The following is a 17,338-nucleotide window of genomic DNA, read 5'->3' on the forward strand; positions in this document are numbered from 1 at the left end:
GGGAACTCAGCTGGTGCTGAAATCACAGCCCTTCAAATGGGCTAGAATGATCTCTCAAAACAGGAGGAAAAAAATTCCCTAGAAACCATTCAAAGAAGACCCAAGTTCAAGTTATGGATGATCTAAGTTAAAAAAAAATTCTTTTTTCTCGACATTTCCTAGGTCATTCACACAAAAGAAAGTTTTTCTTTGCTTTTTTTCCCTTTTGGCTTATTCTCACTCTGAATTATCTGAAGCACTGTGACCAGGTTACTTGGCCATGCTGAGTTGGCAAACAGATGAAGCCATGTGGGTGAGGAGGTGGGATGTACCTAAGCATCTGCCATCCACGTCACACTGGGAGACTGCCGTGTCACAGTAGCCATTGGATCCTTTCATAGCTTAGAACCACAAGTTTGAAGTAAAAAAGAAAACATCAAATCCATGTTACTTAAGAGTGGTAGGATTTAAGAAGACTATCAGAACACATTCCCTGCCTCACAGGCAGAACTTCAACCCAAGTAGTCATCCGTCTCTGGACCCTGCCTTCCCTGGGCTCCGTATCATTCCCCACACCTCCTTGGTTATGGGGGACTCCATAGGAGACTCGGGTCTACAGGACTAATTTCATTCCACCTCTCATGTGTACAAAAACGAAAACAAAATGCTTTAACATCATCAACAACAAAAGGAACACTGCTGTTCTGCATCTAGAGGAGAAGCTTCTCAAAGGAAAAGACATCAAAGTGTGGCCATGATTTATGCACACGAGGACTGAGTCTGACCCGGAGAGGCTGGGACACAGAATCATTGAACTTTTGCTGAACGAAGTAATGGGAAGTTTGAGTTTTCTTCAGGGAAACAAAGAGACACCACAGGGGCTGCATCGCTGGGAACAAACAGGTGTCTCTGGTGAGAGACACAAGAGTCATGTGCATGTGGCAGGTGAGGGGCTCAAGAAGGACCGTGAGATATTTATTGGGGTGAGGATAGCTATGGCATTTTAAAGAACAGTGGCATTTGATTTTTTATTCGAAATAGTTTTCCTTCTGCATCATCTTGTGACCCCTTCCATAACCCCAGCCCTCCCATAAGTCTTTACATATGGCAGTTTTGTGTGAGGGAATCTTTGGGGAAGAACAGATGTGAGATGCTGTCTGGTGAGGGGAAGGAGAGATAGGACAGTAACCACAGGAGCTGTGAGTAGTCACTAAGAAGAGGCGGTCATAGAGAGAAGGCTGGAGCACACGCCACCTTGCCTCAGGAGCGGATGTATTTCACTCAAAATACACTAGAAGAAGGTGACCCTGATGGCAAGGTGGGAGGGGAAAGCTGGTTCTTACTGGGGAAGGGGCTGTACTGGCAGGAGACACTTAGGTCCTTAAGAAACAAAAAATCACATTTCCCTGGTTTGAATGAGAACCCACATACACATACAGATACATATAATTAATCTTTGCCATTTTTGGCTTACTAAAGTTTTATCTTTCATTACAGAATTTATCACATTATACTGTATTATTTCTGATATATTCATATGTTTTATAAATACACATGTGAACTTTATATCTTTTGTACCGGCAAAGTGCCTGGCATATGTTAAGAATAGTTTGTTGAATGAATACTTGAATAAATGGCTGCTACATATATTTGTTAACAAGATGAAACTCTGAGTCACTCAGCAGAATCAGGTCTCATCTGCCATCATGGGACTGATGTCAGTTTTGTTCCTACTTTTCTCCACCTCCCTGATCCGTTTAGATGAACCCTGGGATTCAGGAAGTACTAGTTCTGTGATGTCCTGCACTGGGATACACAACACTCTTCTATGCACCACAGTTTCTGGCTGAGGAGGAGGTGTGAACAGGCTGGCGTGGGCATGTCACTCTCACTGGGCCTGGCAGAGCTGGCCAGCTGCACCGTGCAATACAGGGGTCAGCTCATTGCCAAGAGCAGTAGTGGCCTTGTGAGTAAGCTGAGTGGGCAGGTATGGCCTGAGTCATTTTGCAAGTGCCCGGAAGCTGACCATCCCACAGCCTCCAACACTGAACTTCCCATTTCCTGTTACAGTAGCCAAAACTCTACCACCCTTAGCTATTCATGTTCTTGGATCTTTCAGAGATCTCAATTAGTGAGTATTTGTGTTGGCTTCCAATACAGGGAGAGAAGGACAAGGGAGGAAGACAGTGAGAAAAAGAAACAGGAGGAAGATACCGATAGGCTTTGTACCCTTCCCTGTCCTTGTGCGGAACAATGCTTTCTCAAAAGAATAGCTTTAGCTCTTCCAAACTGCCCAGATAATCGTGAGAAGCCCACAGGGTCAGGACTCTCCACACATCTTCTTACACACATACTTACTCTGCCAGCCATACAACATCTGAAAACTCACACACACGACAGAGATGGGAGAGAAGGATAAGAAGATCAAAACAAAGTGTGCTGTACAGTAAAGGCACTGTAATCTTGACCTGATACCCCAGGCCCACATTTCAGGCTCCCTTCCCCAACTAGGTAAGACCTAGGATCTGAAGAAGAATCCTTTTCTAGATCAAGGTTACGATTAAGAGGAAACACACAACTGTATTTTCCTGATCCCAAATTAGAATGTAGGATCAGACATATCTGTAAATATTTTTATCTATGAAGTCTTAAAAAAAGGAAAACAAATGAAATTGCCGCAGTTTACACGTAATAAATCTCCTTTATTGATGAATGGATTTAACTTTATTGACTTTGGTCTGAAAGAGAGCTACGAATCAGGTCTTCCACCGCATCAAGACCACTCTGGAGCTGCTGCTTTTAACTACCTACACCATGAACATATGCACAGGCCAGTCCCTGGAATCTCCATTTCATTTGCCTTTCATGACCTTTTGCCTTTCAAATCATTGAACAAGTGATTTGTTATGCTCTCACTTCTCATTCTAAGTAAATGTTCACTTTTTGTGTTTGTCTTTAAGAGATGAGGTCTTGATATGTTGCCCAGGCTGGACTCGAACTCCTGGGTTCAAGTAATCCTCCTGTTTCAGCCTCCTGAGTAGCTGAGACTATAGCCCTGAGCCACTGTGCCCAGCTAATATTCACTTTTCTACCTAATTTTGCATTTGTGATTTTGTATTCCTTTTCATCAAGAGGGCCCCCATGTTACATGTTTCAGTCCCTACAAAGTTGTATCTGCCCTTTCATATACTACCCATGTAGTACACGCTCTTAGTGTGCATAATTACACAGGAAATCTCAACTAACGGATATCACATTACCATGTTTTTTTTTGTTTTTTGTTTTTTGTTTTTTTTGAGACAGAGCCTTGCTCTGTGACCTAAGCTGGAGTACATCTGGGCTCACTGCAACCTCTGCCTCCTGGGTTCAAGTGATTCTCCTGCCTCAGCCTCCTGAGTAGCTGAGATTACAGGCGCCCGCCACCATGCCTGGCTAATTTTTGTGTTTTTAGTAGAGATTGGGTTTCCACCATGTTGGCCAGGCTGGTCTCAAACTCCTGACCTCCTCACGTACCTTGGTCTCCCAAAGTGCTGGGATTACAGGCATGAGCCACTGCTCCCAGCCACCATGATTCTTAATTAAGCAGAATGTTCTCTGCATGATGCCCTTAGAAGTAATTAATGAAATTAAAAGCATGAAAGCAGATAGTGGAGATTTCTATTTCAGAAATGTAGTAAGTACTTAACCTGGTCCCCAGACTTTTGTCCACCTGTATGCACAGAAAAATATGATAACAGCTAACACTCACATAGTGTTTACTGTGAACTAGGCCCCATTTAGTCCTCGTAGCCACCCATTGGGATAGGTGCTAACTCATTTTACAGATTAAAAAAACTGAGGCACAGAGAAATCAAGCATTTCTAAAGTTACACCTAATATAAGGCACACATGGTTTGTTGACCCAGGCCATCTAGGTCCAGAATCCAAGGTCTCCACCTCTATGCTATTATCACCCATGTAGGGTCATTGCTGATGTGTGAGATGATGATCCAGTAGCACAGAAACAAATCATTACTTTGTTTTCTACTGACAAATATTGTCTTTTACTCTTAGCATTCTGGTTAAATAAAATCATGGTTGCTTTCCTTTCAGTTTCTTCCCTTCCTCAACTAGGAATGAGAGATATCCCTGGACATGCCTGACACATAGTCTGACGCATTGGCAGGGGTTGAAGTCGGCTGAGTGGTGCCTCCAAAGATATCAGGTCCTAATCCTCAGTCTGTGAATATTCTTCAATATGGTAATGTTTTCACAGATACATCTAAATTAAGGATCTTGAGATGAGAAGAACATCTTGAATTATCTGGGTGGGCCCTAAATGCTATCAAAAGTGTCCTTATGAAAGAATGGCAGAGGGTAATTAAACACACAAAGGAGACAGCAATGTGAAGGCAGAAACAGAGATTGGAGTGATGCAGCCTCAGGCCAAAGAACAGGAAGGAACGCTTCCAGCAGAAGCTAGGAGAGACAAGGGACTGATTCTCCCCCAGAGCCTCTGCAAGTAGTGTGGCTCTACTGACACTTTGATTTCACATTTCTGGCCTCCGTAATTGTGAGAGAATACATTTCTGTTGTTTGAAGGCATTAAGATTGTGGCAATTTGTTACACAAGCAATAGGAAACTGATACAAGGGTCAATATATAGCAGTCAAAACAGTTTAAACGCAATAATAGTCATAACTGCCATGCCTTGCACCCTTGCAATGTACTGGGTATGTACTGTGTGACATACAGTCCTCCATTTAATTATCATAAGGTAAATGAAGAAACTGAGGCCACACAGCTACTAAATGGCAGAGGAAGGATTCGAACCAAGGTCTGTCCAACTCCAAAAACCATGAATAGAAAGATTACACTATTCTGTAAATTCCAGCATCCCACATAGACATTCATTCCACTAAAATGATATCCAAATCCTAACAGTTCTTAATGCTCGCTATGGGTAGATTTATTTCTTAATCTTTCCCGCTTTGTCCATACACCCTCTCTCATTTTGTTATCTGTTGGTTGCTCTTAGTGCCACTTAAAAAAAAATAATGTCCAAATTACTATTAGTCTGTTTTCCCAATGCAGAAACTGAGGCACAGAGAGGTTAACTCACTTGCTGGAATCCTGCAGAGCCTGATCCTGGAAACTGTGCTCTCACTACTCTGATACATGCCCCTACAGAATCTTGGTCTGGGTCAGTAAGAAATATCTGGCAACTTAATACTTTTTTCTCATGTGACTTTTACTTTGTAGAGTAGGTGTATCAGCTCTCTGTGCACACTTAAAGGTTAGTTAAACCACTACAAAATGCAAAAGCAGCTAGGTCTTTGTTTCTGAGGCAATAAAATCACAAAGGATTCCTGTTCAAAAATGAAGGCTATAATATTCTGTTGCCAGTGGGTTTTGTGCATTTTTCCTGTTTTAACAACGTGTACTTCTCTCTTCACCAGAAACATTAGGTCACAAAAGCCAATCTCATCTACATCTTTACAATGTTGTTTATCATCTTTTTGCATGCGGGAGATAGAACTGGTAATGAAACAGCCAAATTGGATTCCGGCGAGGATTTGTCCTGACTTAGAATACTTTCAGAATCCATTCAGAACGCCTCTGATTTATCATTAAGCCCCCAGAAGCCATTTATTTTGGGCCAGCTTTTCAGGGATAGGACATCAGTTGTGTGCTAGTTATTGGGAATTATAACACAGCTGATGAAGTGTGACAACACAGAGTCTATTGGATTCGCAAAAGATTACAGAAGGGTGTTACAGAAGTCAACAGCTATTATGCTGAAAATGTCTCTGAGCAGAGAGAGAACATGAAAATAAGGAAATAGATTCTATCCTGCTGCCTGTCATCCCTCCTAGGGTCTTTGGGTTCAGTGTACATGAATTCCCCTCCCACAGTTCCTTTTCCTACCCCTGCAGTTTTTCAGCGTCTACTCCCGCCCACTCCCTCTCTCCCTCAAGCAGGTTATCACACAAAATTAGAAATAGGAAAAAGGGTGGATTGATACTTATGGCTGTGCAGTGGTAGGTGGTTAATTCAGCCACATCATGGATACAGTTATGTTAAGCAAAGGGCAGACAGCATGTTATTAAATGAGGTTTTAGCTGACCCATAAAATCCAAAACACTTCAGAAACCAGGAATCATAGTCTTGTCATACTCACTGTAGCATCCACTTGAAGGTGTTCTAGGTCAGCCTTCCGCCTTCCCACAGTGTGTGTGGCATGCCCAGGAGAAGCTGGAGGAAAGCAGTAGTGAATTGTTTCCATCTCTCTGGCAATATTTTCTAAAATTACCAATGTACACACCTAGTGACCTAACGATGACACTTTTTGGTGATTCCATCCTAAGAGAAAAGAAAAGCATGACCTAGTACATAGTAAAATATGTCCAAGCGTGTTTATTACAACATGACACCCCCTAGTTAAACAAAAATCTGGTAGGAAACAATCTGCATTTCTAGCAATAAGAAATGTCTGAAGAAAGCATGGGAAATATCTATCATGCAATATCATGCAGCTATAAAAAAGAATGAGTTAGATCTATATGCATGACCCTAGAAAGATATCCACATAGATTATTAAGTGGGAAAAAAAAAAGTCAGTTACAGAGTAACACACACAATACCGTATTATCAAACTTTAAATTTCTAGGCCTTTCCCCAGAGAGTGCCATCATGTTCATATCATCTCTAAGTTTGAGGCAGCTCATCACCATATCCATTATGCAAAAGGAAACTGGAATCACAAGTTGAGGTGGTTTCAATGCAGCTCTTCTTAGACAGGCAGATGGACTTCATAACATGTATGTGTCCTGCCCGAGCTTTTACTGCCCTGGTAATCCTCATAAAGTAAAAATACCTCTCAGTCTCCAGAGAAATCTCTTCAAGTTGGGATTCTGGGGGAGGTATTAGGTTTAGGGGTAAGATGAAAGAAGGCATTTCAGATTTGCCTTTTCTTTTTTCTTTCCTTTTCTTTCTTTTTTTTTTTTTTTTAGACAGTCTCGCTCTGTCGCCAGGCTGGAGTACATGGCACAATCTTGGCTCGCTGTAACCTCTGACTCCCAGGTTCAAACGATTCTCCTGCCTCAGCCTCCCGAGTACCTGGGATTACAGGCACGTGCCACCACACCCAGCTAATTTTTGTATTATTAGTAGAGACGGGGTTTCACCGTGTTCGCCAGGATGGTCTCGATCTCCTGACCTCGTGATCCACCCGTCTCGGCCTCCCAAAGTGCTGGGATTACAGGCTTGAGCCACCGCACCAGGCCTGTGGCCATTAATTCTTAAAGTTTCAAGTCAAAGCCATCTTTACCTCATGCAAGCTGGGTTCCTTAGCTGATATCTTCTACATCTTCTCTCTAGGCCCCCGTGGCTCCCTCTATTAAGGACAGGTGGTGAGCAGAAGTAGACAAGGCTTATAAACCAGGCTGCTCCTCAAATGCAGCCATAAGAAAAGAAACCTGTGGGGTGTTTTAAATGCATGCCTGATATAAACCTCGGATATCATATATCAGGGGATCCCAATCCTCAGGCCACCTATGGGTACCAGTCCATGGCCTATTAGGAACTGAGCCGCACAACAGGAGGTAAGCAGCAGGCAAGCAAGTGAAGCTTCATCTGTATTTACAGCCGCTCCCCATTGCTTGCATTGCCGCCTGAGCTCTGCCTCCCAACAGATCAGCAGCAGCGTTAGACGCTCATAGAGTGCAAACCCTGTTGTGAACTGCACCTGCCAGGGATCTAGGTTGGATGCTCTTTAGGAGAATATAATGCCTGATGATCTCTCACTGCCTCCCATCACCCCAAGTTGGGACCGTGTAGCTGCAGGAAAACAAGCTCAGGGCTCCCACTGATTCTTCATTATGGTGCACTGTATAATTATTTCACTATATATTGCAATGTAATAATAAAGTGCACAATAAATATAATGTGCTTGAATCATCCCAAAAGCGTTCTCCCCACCTCCACCCTGGTCTGTGGGAAAAACTGTCTTCCACAAAACCAGTCCCTGGTGTCAAAAAGGTTGGGAACCACTGTCTTATAGGATATATAAAGTGCAAGTTCTATGTGTCCCAGAAAAGGATTTTAAAGGTAATTCATGGTGTGTATCACGGCGTGTATCTTATTATATATTAGTAATACTTTGTGTAAAGTGCTTCTCCCTGTTCTGTTGGATTTCTCTCTGAAGTAGCTTATAAAGGTAAAGATATGAGTATAGAAAACATTCCTTCACTGACCCTATTTTATAAATGAAGGAATAGAGACTGGATGCAACATGTGGCAGATTATGCGAAAAATCTAGTAGCTAAGCAAACCTAAGACTTCAGGTTCCCTGGATTCCACGACAGTTGACTTCCCCATCTGAAGTGATATCTGAGCACAATAGCTTTTAATCGTCAGATTATAATGGTTCCTTTTACTCTGATAATATTGCTGATATTTCTAGAAATAACTTGTTCATCCATTTATTAATCTCATAAACCCCTGACTGGGGGAAAGGGAGTGGAAAGTGGTCAGAAATGGGGCTGGAACCGCCATCAGGAAGCCAGAACCTCTACTGCCTGGAGAGTTCGGTTCAGTGTCAGGCCTTTGTCTTGAGGGCAACGGGAAACCATGGAAAGGTATTTAAGTTGGGGGATGTGGTGATCAGCAGCATTTGGCAGCAATCACCCTGGGCTGGAGTGGACCTGACAGCAATGGGCAAATCTTGGGGCAGGAAATCCAGTCAGAAGATCATGACGATAAAGCAGGTGAGAGACGACGGTGTCTCAAGGGCAAAGGGGATCCCATCAAGACATGAGAACCGCCACATCGTTCTTTCCCCAATACCACTGTTTCTAGACTTTTCCTTCTAGGAGGCCTGCAAATGTCTGTTATCGGGAGGAAAATCCGGCCCTGCTATTTCTCCAGCCTTCCCTTGTTCCCAGTCCGGCCCTGCCCCTTTAACATTTAGGAATGAGAGTGGAAGCAGAAGGCCCAGGTCCCCGCGGGTCCCGACGCCCGGATTCCACAGCCTGTGAGGATCCCTTGCGCCTAGAGGGGGACGAGGCAACTGGCACTACGTCGTGACTTCACCAACAGCCTGCAGTTCTCGTTTACGGGCTTTCGCTAGGCCCCTTGGACTAACGCCAGGATTCCCGGTGCCCGCCCTCAGCGCTCTGAGATTAGACAACACCCCACAGGCCGCGGCTCTCGGTTGACCAGCCGCAGCGCCGAGACCGGCGTACACAAGCCTGCGGCCGCTAGCTCTCCCACAAGGCCGAGCGCGGCCAAAGGGCAGCCCCGCCCCCGCCACCTCCTGCAGCTCTATTGGCTAATGCGCCTGCCACTCAGCCGCGCGCCCGACATCGGCCTCGGGCCTGGAGGAGGGATCCCAAATCTCGGCTCGGCTCGGCTCTGGCTGCCTAGCTTCTCCTTGATGTTGACTGTGTTTGGCATCTCTGTTCCAACGCCAGCAGCCGTTTCGCGACCCACGGCGGACTTGCATAAACACTTTCTAGTTGGAATCTCACCCTGCGAGGTGGGCAGGGTGATGATATTCCTGTTTGACGCCGACAGAAATAAGAGAGATTGACTCTCAGAGTCATGTGGCGGGATTTTAAAGGGGGATCTTAATAGTGGCTCCAGACAGACCCGTGTTTTCTGCTTCTAGCATTAACTACGTCGTTAAACACTTCTGAATTAATTTTGTCTGTGAAATGGGGAAAAGATAGCCACTTTGCATAACTGGTGAAGAATTCGTAAACTGACAGAAAAATCTAGTAAAAGGACTGGCCGGTGGTCGGCTCTTAGTGGTGTATGTGGGGCTGTGAACATTCCCAGGTCTTCTGACCTCTTGTCTGGGACTCTTTCTGCTAAACTAGGGATTCTCAGAGGCCCAGAGACTTCGGGAGATCCGGGGGCATCTTCAAGGGGATCCCTGAGTTCTAAACTGCAGAGGAACACTCTTAAGAGAGAGAATAAATATTTCCACCATATTATTACGGATAATATATATGTTGTCATCTATTTGCCAAAGACTGTTGTAAGTGCTTGTATACATTAAGTCACTTAATCTTCACGGTGAACACTATGGTACGTCCTATTATAATTCCCATTTTACAGGCAAATAAACTGAGGCACGGAGACGTTAAATACCTTTCCAGCTAAAAAGTGTGGGAGCTGTTTTACGTTCATGCAATCTAGCTGATAAAGCCACACACATTAGTGTTTGTACTATATATTATTGTGCAAGAGGTGTCTTTGATAATGATTCTTGAGACACCATTTACAGGATGCCTCTGACTTTTATTAAACTCTCAAAGGGCAGGAGAAGAAAAAAAAGAAATACAGAGGAACCTAAACCCTAAATCAGAGACAGACTAACTGCAGATGTACAAATGGAAGATTAGAAACCCAGGTTGTGGGTACCATGTTTGGAATTCCGTTGTAGCTGAATGCTTTGGACTATCACGTCCCTGGGTGGCTCCCTGGAGCTGCCCACTAAGGAAGAACGATTGAATGACAGGATTGGAATGGAATGTAGCCATCATCTTATCTGACCACACAGACACCTCCCAGCAGATGAATGCATCACCTCCACATGATAATTTTGAAGACTTTCTGAGAAAGTGATAATATTAGCCTGTTACCTCACAATCACAAGGAACAGTACAGTGACTACAAACCCTATGTGCCTTATTCAACAGATGTCACAGAATAAAGAAAAAGACTGGGAGAGAGATGGGAGCTGATAGACCAGAGGAGACCAAAGACTTAAACTGAAGACTAAACCATGGGAAATGGGAGCAAGGACTTATTTGTTTAGACATTCAGACACTCAGCTTCTGAATGTCCAGAGCAGTCCTGAGTCTTGCCTGAGAAAAATACTCAGGTTCTTGGGCTTCGCCTCTCCCTTCTGCCTTCTTTTCCTCCACCTTTCCAGGTCAGTCTGGGGGAATATGGGGTGTGAGGAGGGAGGTGAGTGGAGGCTGAGTTTTGACCAATGTTATATGACATTTGAACCTGACCAATGGCAAAAGCAAGATCCTTTGGGAGGCAGGCCTGTGTTCTCATCCCTTTTCCTGCCCCTTTGGATCAGATAGCTGTCAATCATTGTCTCTGGGGCTGGTAAAGAACAGAGAGGGGCACTGGACAACATCAACCAAGTAAAAGTAGTGCTGGGGGTTGGGTCCCAAGTGATCTGTCAACACATCCTGAAATGGTATTTTGAGTGACCAGAGAAAATGCAGTCTGCATGAAGGAGAGAAGTCTAGGGTGATTCCTATGGAGAAATATTTGTTGTGAGATTTAAGAGGTGAAAGTGACATAGACAGGAAATGAGGCAAGAGGCTGAGAGTCAGTGGCATCACTTGCTTTGGAAATGGAGCAAAGGCTGTGAAGCTCACAAAAGCTTGGTCCTGGGGTGAGGTGTGGGGAAAGTGGGCCACATAGGACAAGAGCAGGGCTGCAGAGTTAAAGTCCCAAGGACAAGCAATGTGACTCTCTTTCCAGAAAGATTGGGACCTCACCAAACTACCATCTCCCAAGCCCTTCCATCCAACAACTGGATATTCTCTCTATGGCATGAATAACAGTTATTGTGCCACTTGGTATACAAAGACAATTATTATACATTTGCTTTGTACTGGGCTTTTGCTAACTGGCTGTAAGTGCTAACCTTTCATAAGTGACTCTAAAAAGGATGATTTCTGCACAGCTCTCTAAGCATTTGTGGACCCAGTCAGGAAAGCGGAAAGAAGCAGCAGGCTTAGCAGATCATTCTGAATAGTTTTGGAGACATAAGCCAGGGAGACCCAGAATGAGGTAAGGAAACCAGTCTTCTCATTTGGAACCTAGAACATTTGAATATGGACACTTTGATGTTTACCTTGGCACCATTAGTATTGAGCAGATTTGTTAAGTATTAGTTTGAACCATCTGAATGATGTGCTGATATTCAGCTGTTTTTGATGCACAAAACATAGCAATTTCCTATGGCTGAATCTGATAAAATCCTGTTAACTTAGTTGACTAGGGGAGAAAACTGAGGAACTTTGGGGACCTAGGTCTCTAGGAGTGAGTGTTCCCAATTATAAAACAATTCATTAAAAAGAGGCTTGCAGGATCTCCAGTTAAAAATTCTAGTTTCATTTATTTATTCATTCATTGTAACAACATCAAAAATCATTAAGCATCTCCCATGTGTCAGCCACGGTGCTAGAAAGACAGAATAAAATGATGGTCACTGCCCTGAAGGAACACACAGAATAGCGGGAAAGGAGTGAGGATGGTGCAGTGGACAGGACTGCAGGGAAGGCCCTGGGGAAACAGAAGAGGAACAGAGAGAATGATTCTGGGGAAGGAAAGGAGGAAGAGAAGGAGAGGTGTGGTCTTAGCCAGAGAAGGTTTTGATGTGGGAAAGGCAAGTAATAATTAGCCAAATAGGCAAGGCAGGAAGGAAAGTTCCAGACAAAACCAGGCAGAGATGACCATATGATTTAAAGAAACAAGTTATATTTAGAGTGAATATAGGTGTATTAAGTCTACAGAAAGGCATTTATCGAAGGGCTTTAGGCATCTCCAAGTCAGGAACCGTGTCATATTTATGTTCACATAGCCAGTGTTGTGTCCAGGACCATACCTAGCACATGGTAGGTGCTTGGTAGATATTGAAATAAACTGACCTGAGGTAAAAAGCCTGAAATTGAAATATACCACAAATTTAAAAGAACCTTTTTCTTTCCTGCTCCCGTTAGTCTGAATTGATGAGGTTTCAATGTATTACTTGAAATGTTATGCACGAAAACATTCATTTGCAACCTATCTCTAGAAAGAGATGTGGTTATGTAACGTTTTAATCTGTGTGTCTAAGTAGATATCAAAAGTATGTCTTGCCTTGAGGACTTTCCTAAGTCTATTCAATACTGCTATAATAGAATACCTAAGCGTAGGTAATTTATAAAGAAAAGAGGTTTATTTAGCTCACAGCTCTGCAGTCTGGGAAGTACGAGAAGCATGGTGCCAACATCTGCTCAGCATCTGGTGAGAACCACGTGCTGGGTTAAAAAACATGGCAGAGAAGGTCACAGGGGAAGCGAATACTTGTGAAGTGAGACAAAACCTAAGGGACTCTGGGTTTTATACCAACGCACTCTTTTGGAAATAAATCCACTCTCACAAGAACTAGTCTAGCCTCCCCAGAGCAGGAACTCAGTCACTTGGTGAGAACCATGACAAGCCATTCATGAGGGATCTGTCCCCGTGACCCAAACACCTCCCATTAGGCCCCACCTCCCACCACCACCACAATGGGGGTCAAAGTTCAACATGAGTTTGGTGGGAACAAATAAACTATATCCAAACCGTAATACAGACTTTTTCAGTTCCTTATGTTGAATATTTAGTGTGTACTCTCCATAGGCCAGGTGATATAACAGGCTTGTAACCACAGTGCTAAATAAGGCAAATATAGACCCTGCCTTGAGAGAGTTTAATATTTAGTAGATAAAACAGTTATTATCTGTTAATTTGCCTGGATGAATCAGGGAAGGCTCTCAAATGGAGCAGCCTCTGGAAGATGAGGGCATTCCAGGGAGGAAGGGCGGCATATGCGCCAGCATGGAGGCGGGAGGAGATAGCATGATGTACCTGGAGAAGAACAAATAATGAATGTTACATGGGGCTATTGGAAACGAGAAGGAAATGTGGAAGAAGTTGTTAAAAAGGTGGGCAAGGGTTAGCTCTTGAAGTGTCTTGAAAAGGAGTTTGTATTTTATTTTGTAGTCAAAGAAGAGCCATTGGAGGATTTTAAACCAGGAACCAAAAATAGAGTCTGAAAATAGAGGCGCAGAGACTGGTAAGTTGGTGGTTGCCAATCAGTGGTCCAAGGAAAAGATAGATAAGCAGAGCCGTGATCAGCACCAGAGAGGAGGCAACAGAAGGGAGATGCTCAGGATATAATCAATGGGCTTCGAGAGTGACTGGACGTGGGGCACTGGAGAATAAGTGACCTGGAGAGATCTAGATTGACCTCTGGGCCTACAGTTCAGGAAAGTGGGTGGGAGGTGGCATTCAGAGAGACCGGGAGCACTCCTCATCTTTCAGAGCCCAGCACATGATCAACAACAGCTGACTTATGAGTAAGATCTTGGGGTCCTTGAAACACCAAAACACTGGTATTTTTAGAATTTCACATTCTTACTGCCCAAGAAAACCCCTTGCAAAGAAAAAAAAAAAAAACCTTAAGAAAAGTAAAAGTATTTAAAAGGCTCCGACTTCTCCAAAACACCTCCTCTTTTCTTACTCTCCCAATTGTACAGTCAAAGCAATAACAGCAGCCACATATTAAGTCATTACCATCTACAGCCAAATAACTACAAAACCACAAGAGGGCAATGAAAATGGCCGTAAAGGCACAGAGTAGTAATTAGTTTCCCATTAGCACCAGCTACACTAATGTCAACATAGAACAATTAACATTCCTAACCTCATAATTAGGCTATAACCTCTGCATGTCTTGCCAGAGTAGATTGATGAATGGCACAGGAGGAATAAGCAATAATAAGGCAGCCGTGCAGTGAGACCACTGCATCCTGACCTTGTCTGCGGGTGATCCACAGTGCTGTTGGATAGAAAGGCAGTGGGAGAACTCAGTTGTGATTTCCACTGATCTAGCCAGTCCCCAGCTAAAAACCATCTAATTCAGCTGCACTTTCTTTGAGTCCCAGGAAGTGAGTGAGTGAGTGGGAGAAAAGCTACAGCAGTAATAACACAGAAGGCAGAGTCCTTTTGCATTTATATCTCTTTATTCTGTCCATCACTAGGCAACCATTCTTTGTGCTTAAAACTACACATCTTTGTACATGTGACACCTTCTTCTTTGAAGTAACCACTTTGGTTTGTAGTGTGCTAAGGGATATCTATTCTATTTATTTCTGTTTAGGTCAACCGCAATGAAGACCAATCCATTTGACCTCCATCCTGGCTCATCTCCTCTGTGTTCTCATAGCATCATATTACAGAATGGATCACAGACGCCTTTGCAGTTGCCTATTTATTTGTCCATTTCTCCCTCCAGACTGTGAGTTCCCAGAGGGCATGTCTTATCTATGTTAGTAGCTACATCTCCAGTACGTGGCTTTGTGGACAACACTCCATAACTGTTGGAGGAATGAATGAATGAGTGAGTGAGTGAATGTTTTCCCTGAAATTCAAGTCTTGGTGGTTGAACTTGTGATTATTTGGTTTACGGAACAAGCTAGGCTGATTGAATTGACTCGGGCAGGCAGAATTAGGCAAAGTGTAACACAAAGAAGATGAGTACACCAGCCTCGCTGATTGAGGAGGTTAGCTGTGGATGAGCCAAGTGCCAGCTGCCAGCTGCAGTTGCAAGGCCATGTTCTTCTTCTAGCTAAGAACATTTTGTGGCAGAGGCTCACTCAGGGGTCTGAATATCAGAATCACTACCAGAAAATGGCATTATTGCACAGGCAAAAAGTTGGCAGCTGTCTCCAAGTAACAGTGTCTTGTTAGGTTCCCTAGAAGCAGAGTCTAAGACAAGGACTCTTGGTCAAGTGATTTACTGAGGTCATGCTCTCAGGAGAAAGGGAGTGAGAGGAGCATAATAGGCAGGGAGAAAAGCTAGAGGAGCACTCAGCTGGAGACTGGCTGCAGCCTGATCACCTTGAGCTATGGGGTTGGCCAACCCTTTGTCTTTCTGTGTGGATCAGTCATTGGCTGTGGGCTATCCCCCTGGGGACAGGAACCCATAACTTCCTAGGGAACACATCTCTTATTTCAGTAGAGAGCAATTCTCTGGAAAAGTGGGCAGCTGTGAGCTGTTGACAGTATCCAGAGCTGGAGGATGGGTGCATGGCTGGTAAAGGTGCTCTGAGCATGGCACCTCCAGCATCTACAAGAGTTGTATTGTGTGAAATATTGTTATAGTCACTTCTCAAAAAAAGACATTTATGCAGCCAACAGACATATGAAAAAATGCTCATCATCACTGGTCATTAGAGAAATACAAATCAAAACCACAGTGAGATACCATCTCACGTCAGTTAGAATGGCGATCCTCAAAAAGTCAGTACACAACAGATGCTGGAGAGGATATGGAGAAATAGGAACGCTTTTACACTGTGGGTAGGAGTGTGAAGTAGTTCAACCATTGTGGAAGACAGTGTGGCGATTCCTTAAGGATCTAGAACTGGAAATGCCATTTGACCCAGCAATCCCGTTACTGGGCATATACTCAAAGGATTATAAATCATTCTACTATAAAGACACATGTACACGTATGTTTATTGCAGCACTAGTCACAATAGCAAAGACTTGGAACCAACCCAAATGTCCATCAATAATAGACTGAATACAGAAAATACGGCACAGATACACCATGGAATACTATGCAGCCATAAAGGAGGATGAGTTCATGTCCTTTTCAGGGACATGGATGAAGCTGGAAACCATCATTCTCAGCAAACTATCACAAGAACAAAAAAAAACAAACACCGCATGTTCTTACCCATAAGTGGGAGTTGAACAATGAGAACACATGGACATAGGGAGGGGAACATCACACACTGGGGCCTGTTGGGGGGTGGGGGGCTAGGGGAGGGATAACATTACGAGAAATACCTAATGTAGGTGACAGGTTGATAGGTGCAGCAAACCAACATGGCATGTGCATAACTATGTAACAAAACTACATTCTGCACACGTACCCCAGAACTTAAAGCATAATGAAAAAAAAGAGTTTTTAAAAAAAAGAAATATTGTCATAGTAATCACTACTGATTATTGAGCATCTACTATATGCCAAGCGCTGTGATAATTAGATGTATTTGCTCAGATACTCCTTTGGATACACCTGTTAGAAAGGTTATATATTAGCATTTCCATCCGACAGATGAGGAAACTCAGATTCATGCTTAGAATAATTCCTTTCTCTGTCTACATTCCTATGATAGAATCAGGATAGTGCACATCCAACTGGCCTGAATTCCATGCATTCATTCTATTAATGAATTCCACCAATGCTTTTGAGCACCTATTACGTACCAAGACTAGGCTAGGCCCTAGGGATATATATCAGTGAAACGACAGTCTTGGATCCTGTCCTCAAAGGATAGGACTAAGCCTCAGGCCTAGATCCAATGTGATCTAATTAAAAAATATTCTTTGGACATCTGCTATGTACATTCTGATTCACCATGCCCTGATCAAGAAAGAATCCAGACCCCGTGCCTCTGTAAAAGCCCACTTGAATCCCTCACATAAAACATGCTACTGGATGGGGAAAACCTGTTTTCAATACTTCATACAAACCAAGCACGGCAGGCACTTTCCCTGTGCATGAAGATTAAACTTGGTGATCTCT

General features: G+C 43.5%; 1 protein-coding gene and 1 long non-coding RNA gene across 3 annotated transcripts in view; one reads left to right on the forward strand and one right to left on the reverse strand.

Annotated features, from left to right (window-relative positions):
* Window positions 1-14,846, reverse strand: part of LOC140710911 (uncharacterized) — a 39,725-nt gene extending 24,879 nt beyond the window's left edge. The window contains exons 1-2 of the long non-coding RNA XR_012092089.1: window positions 14,555-14,846; window positions 6,140-6,321 (exon numbers count right to left, since the gene is read on the reverse strand). This is a non-coding gene — a long non-coding RNA (uncharacterized lncRNA). The remainder of the gene's footprint in view (window positions 1-6,139; window positions 6,322-14,554) is intronic.
* Window positions 1-16,465, forward strand: part of LACC1 (laccase domain containing 1) — a 262,237-nt gene extending 245,772 nt beyond the window's left edge. The window contains exons 12-15 of one of the 2 annotated variants that reach the window (XR_012092075.1): window positions 10,665-10,900; window positions 11,675-11,781; window positions 13,741-13,813; window positions 14,900-16,465. The gene's annotated coding sequence lies outside the window, so the exon portion shown is untranslated. The remainder of the gene's footprint in view (window positions 1-10,664; window positions 10,901-11,674; window positions 11,782-13,740; window positions 13,814-14,899) is intronic. The other variant, XR_012092079.1, reaches the window with a different exon arrangement.
* The last annotated feature ends 873 nt before the right edge of the window (window positions 16,466-17,338 follow it).

Source organism: Chlorocebus sabaeus, chromosome 3 (assembly GCF_047675955.1).
Source record: "Chlorocebus sabaeus isolate Y175 chromosome 3, mChlSab1.0.hap1, whole genome shotgun sequence".
In the NCBI taxonomy this organism is placed as follows: Eukaryota; Metazoa; Chordata; class Mammalia; order Primates; family Cercopithecidae; genus Chlorocebus; species Chlorocebus sabaeus.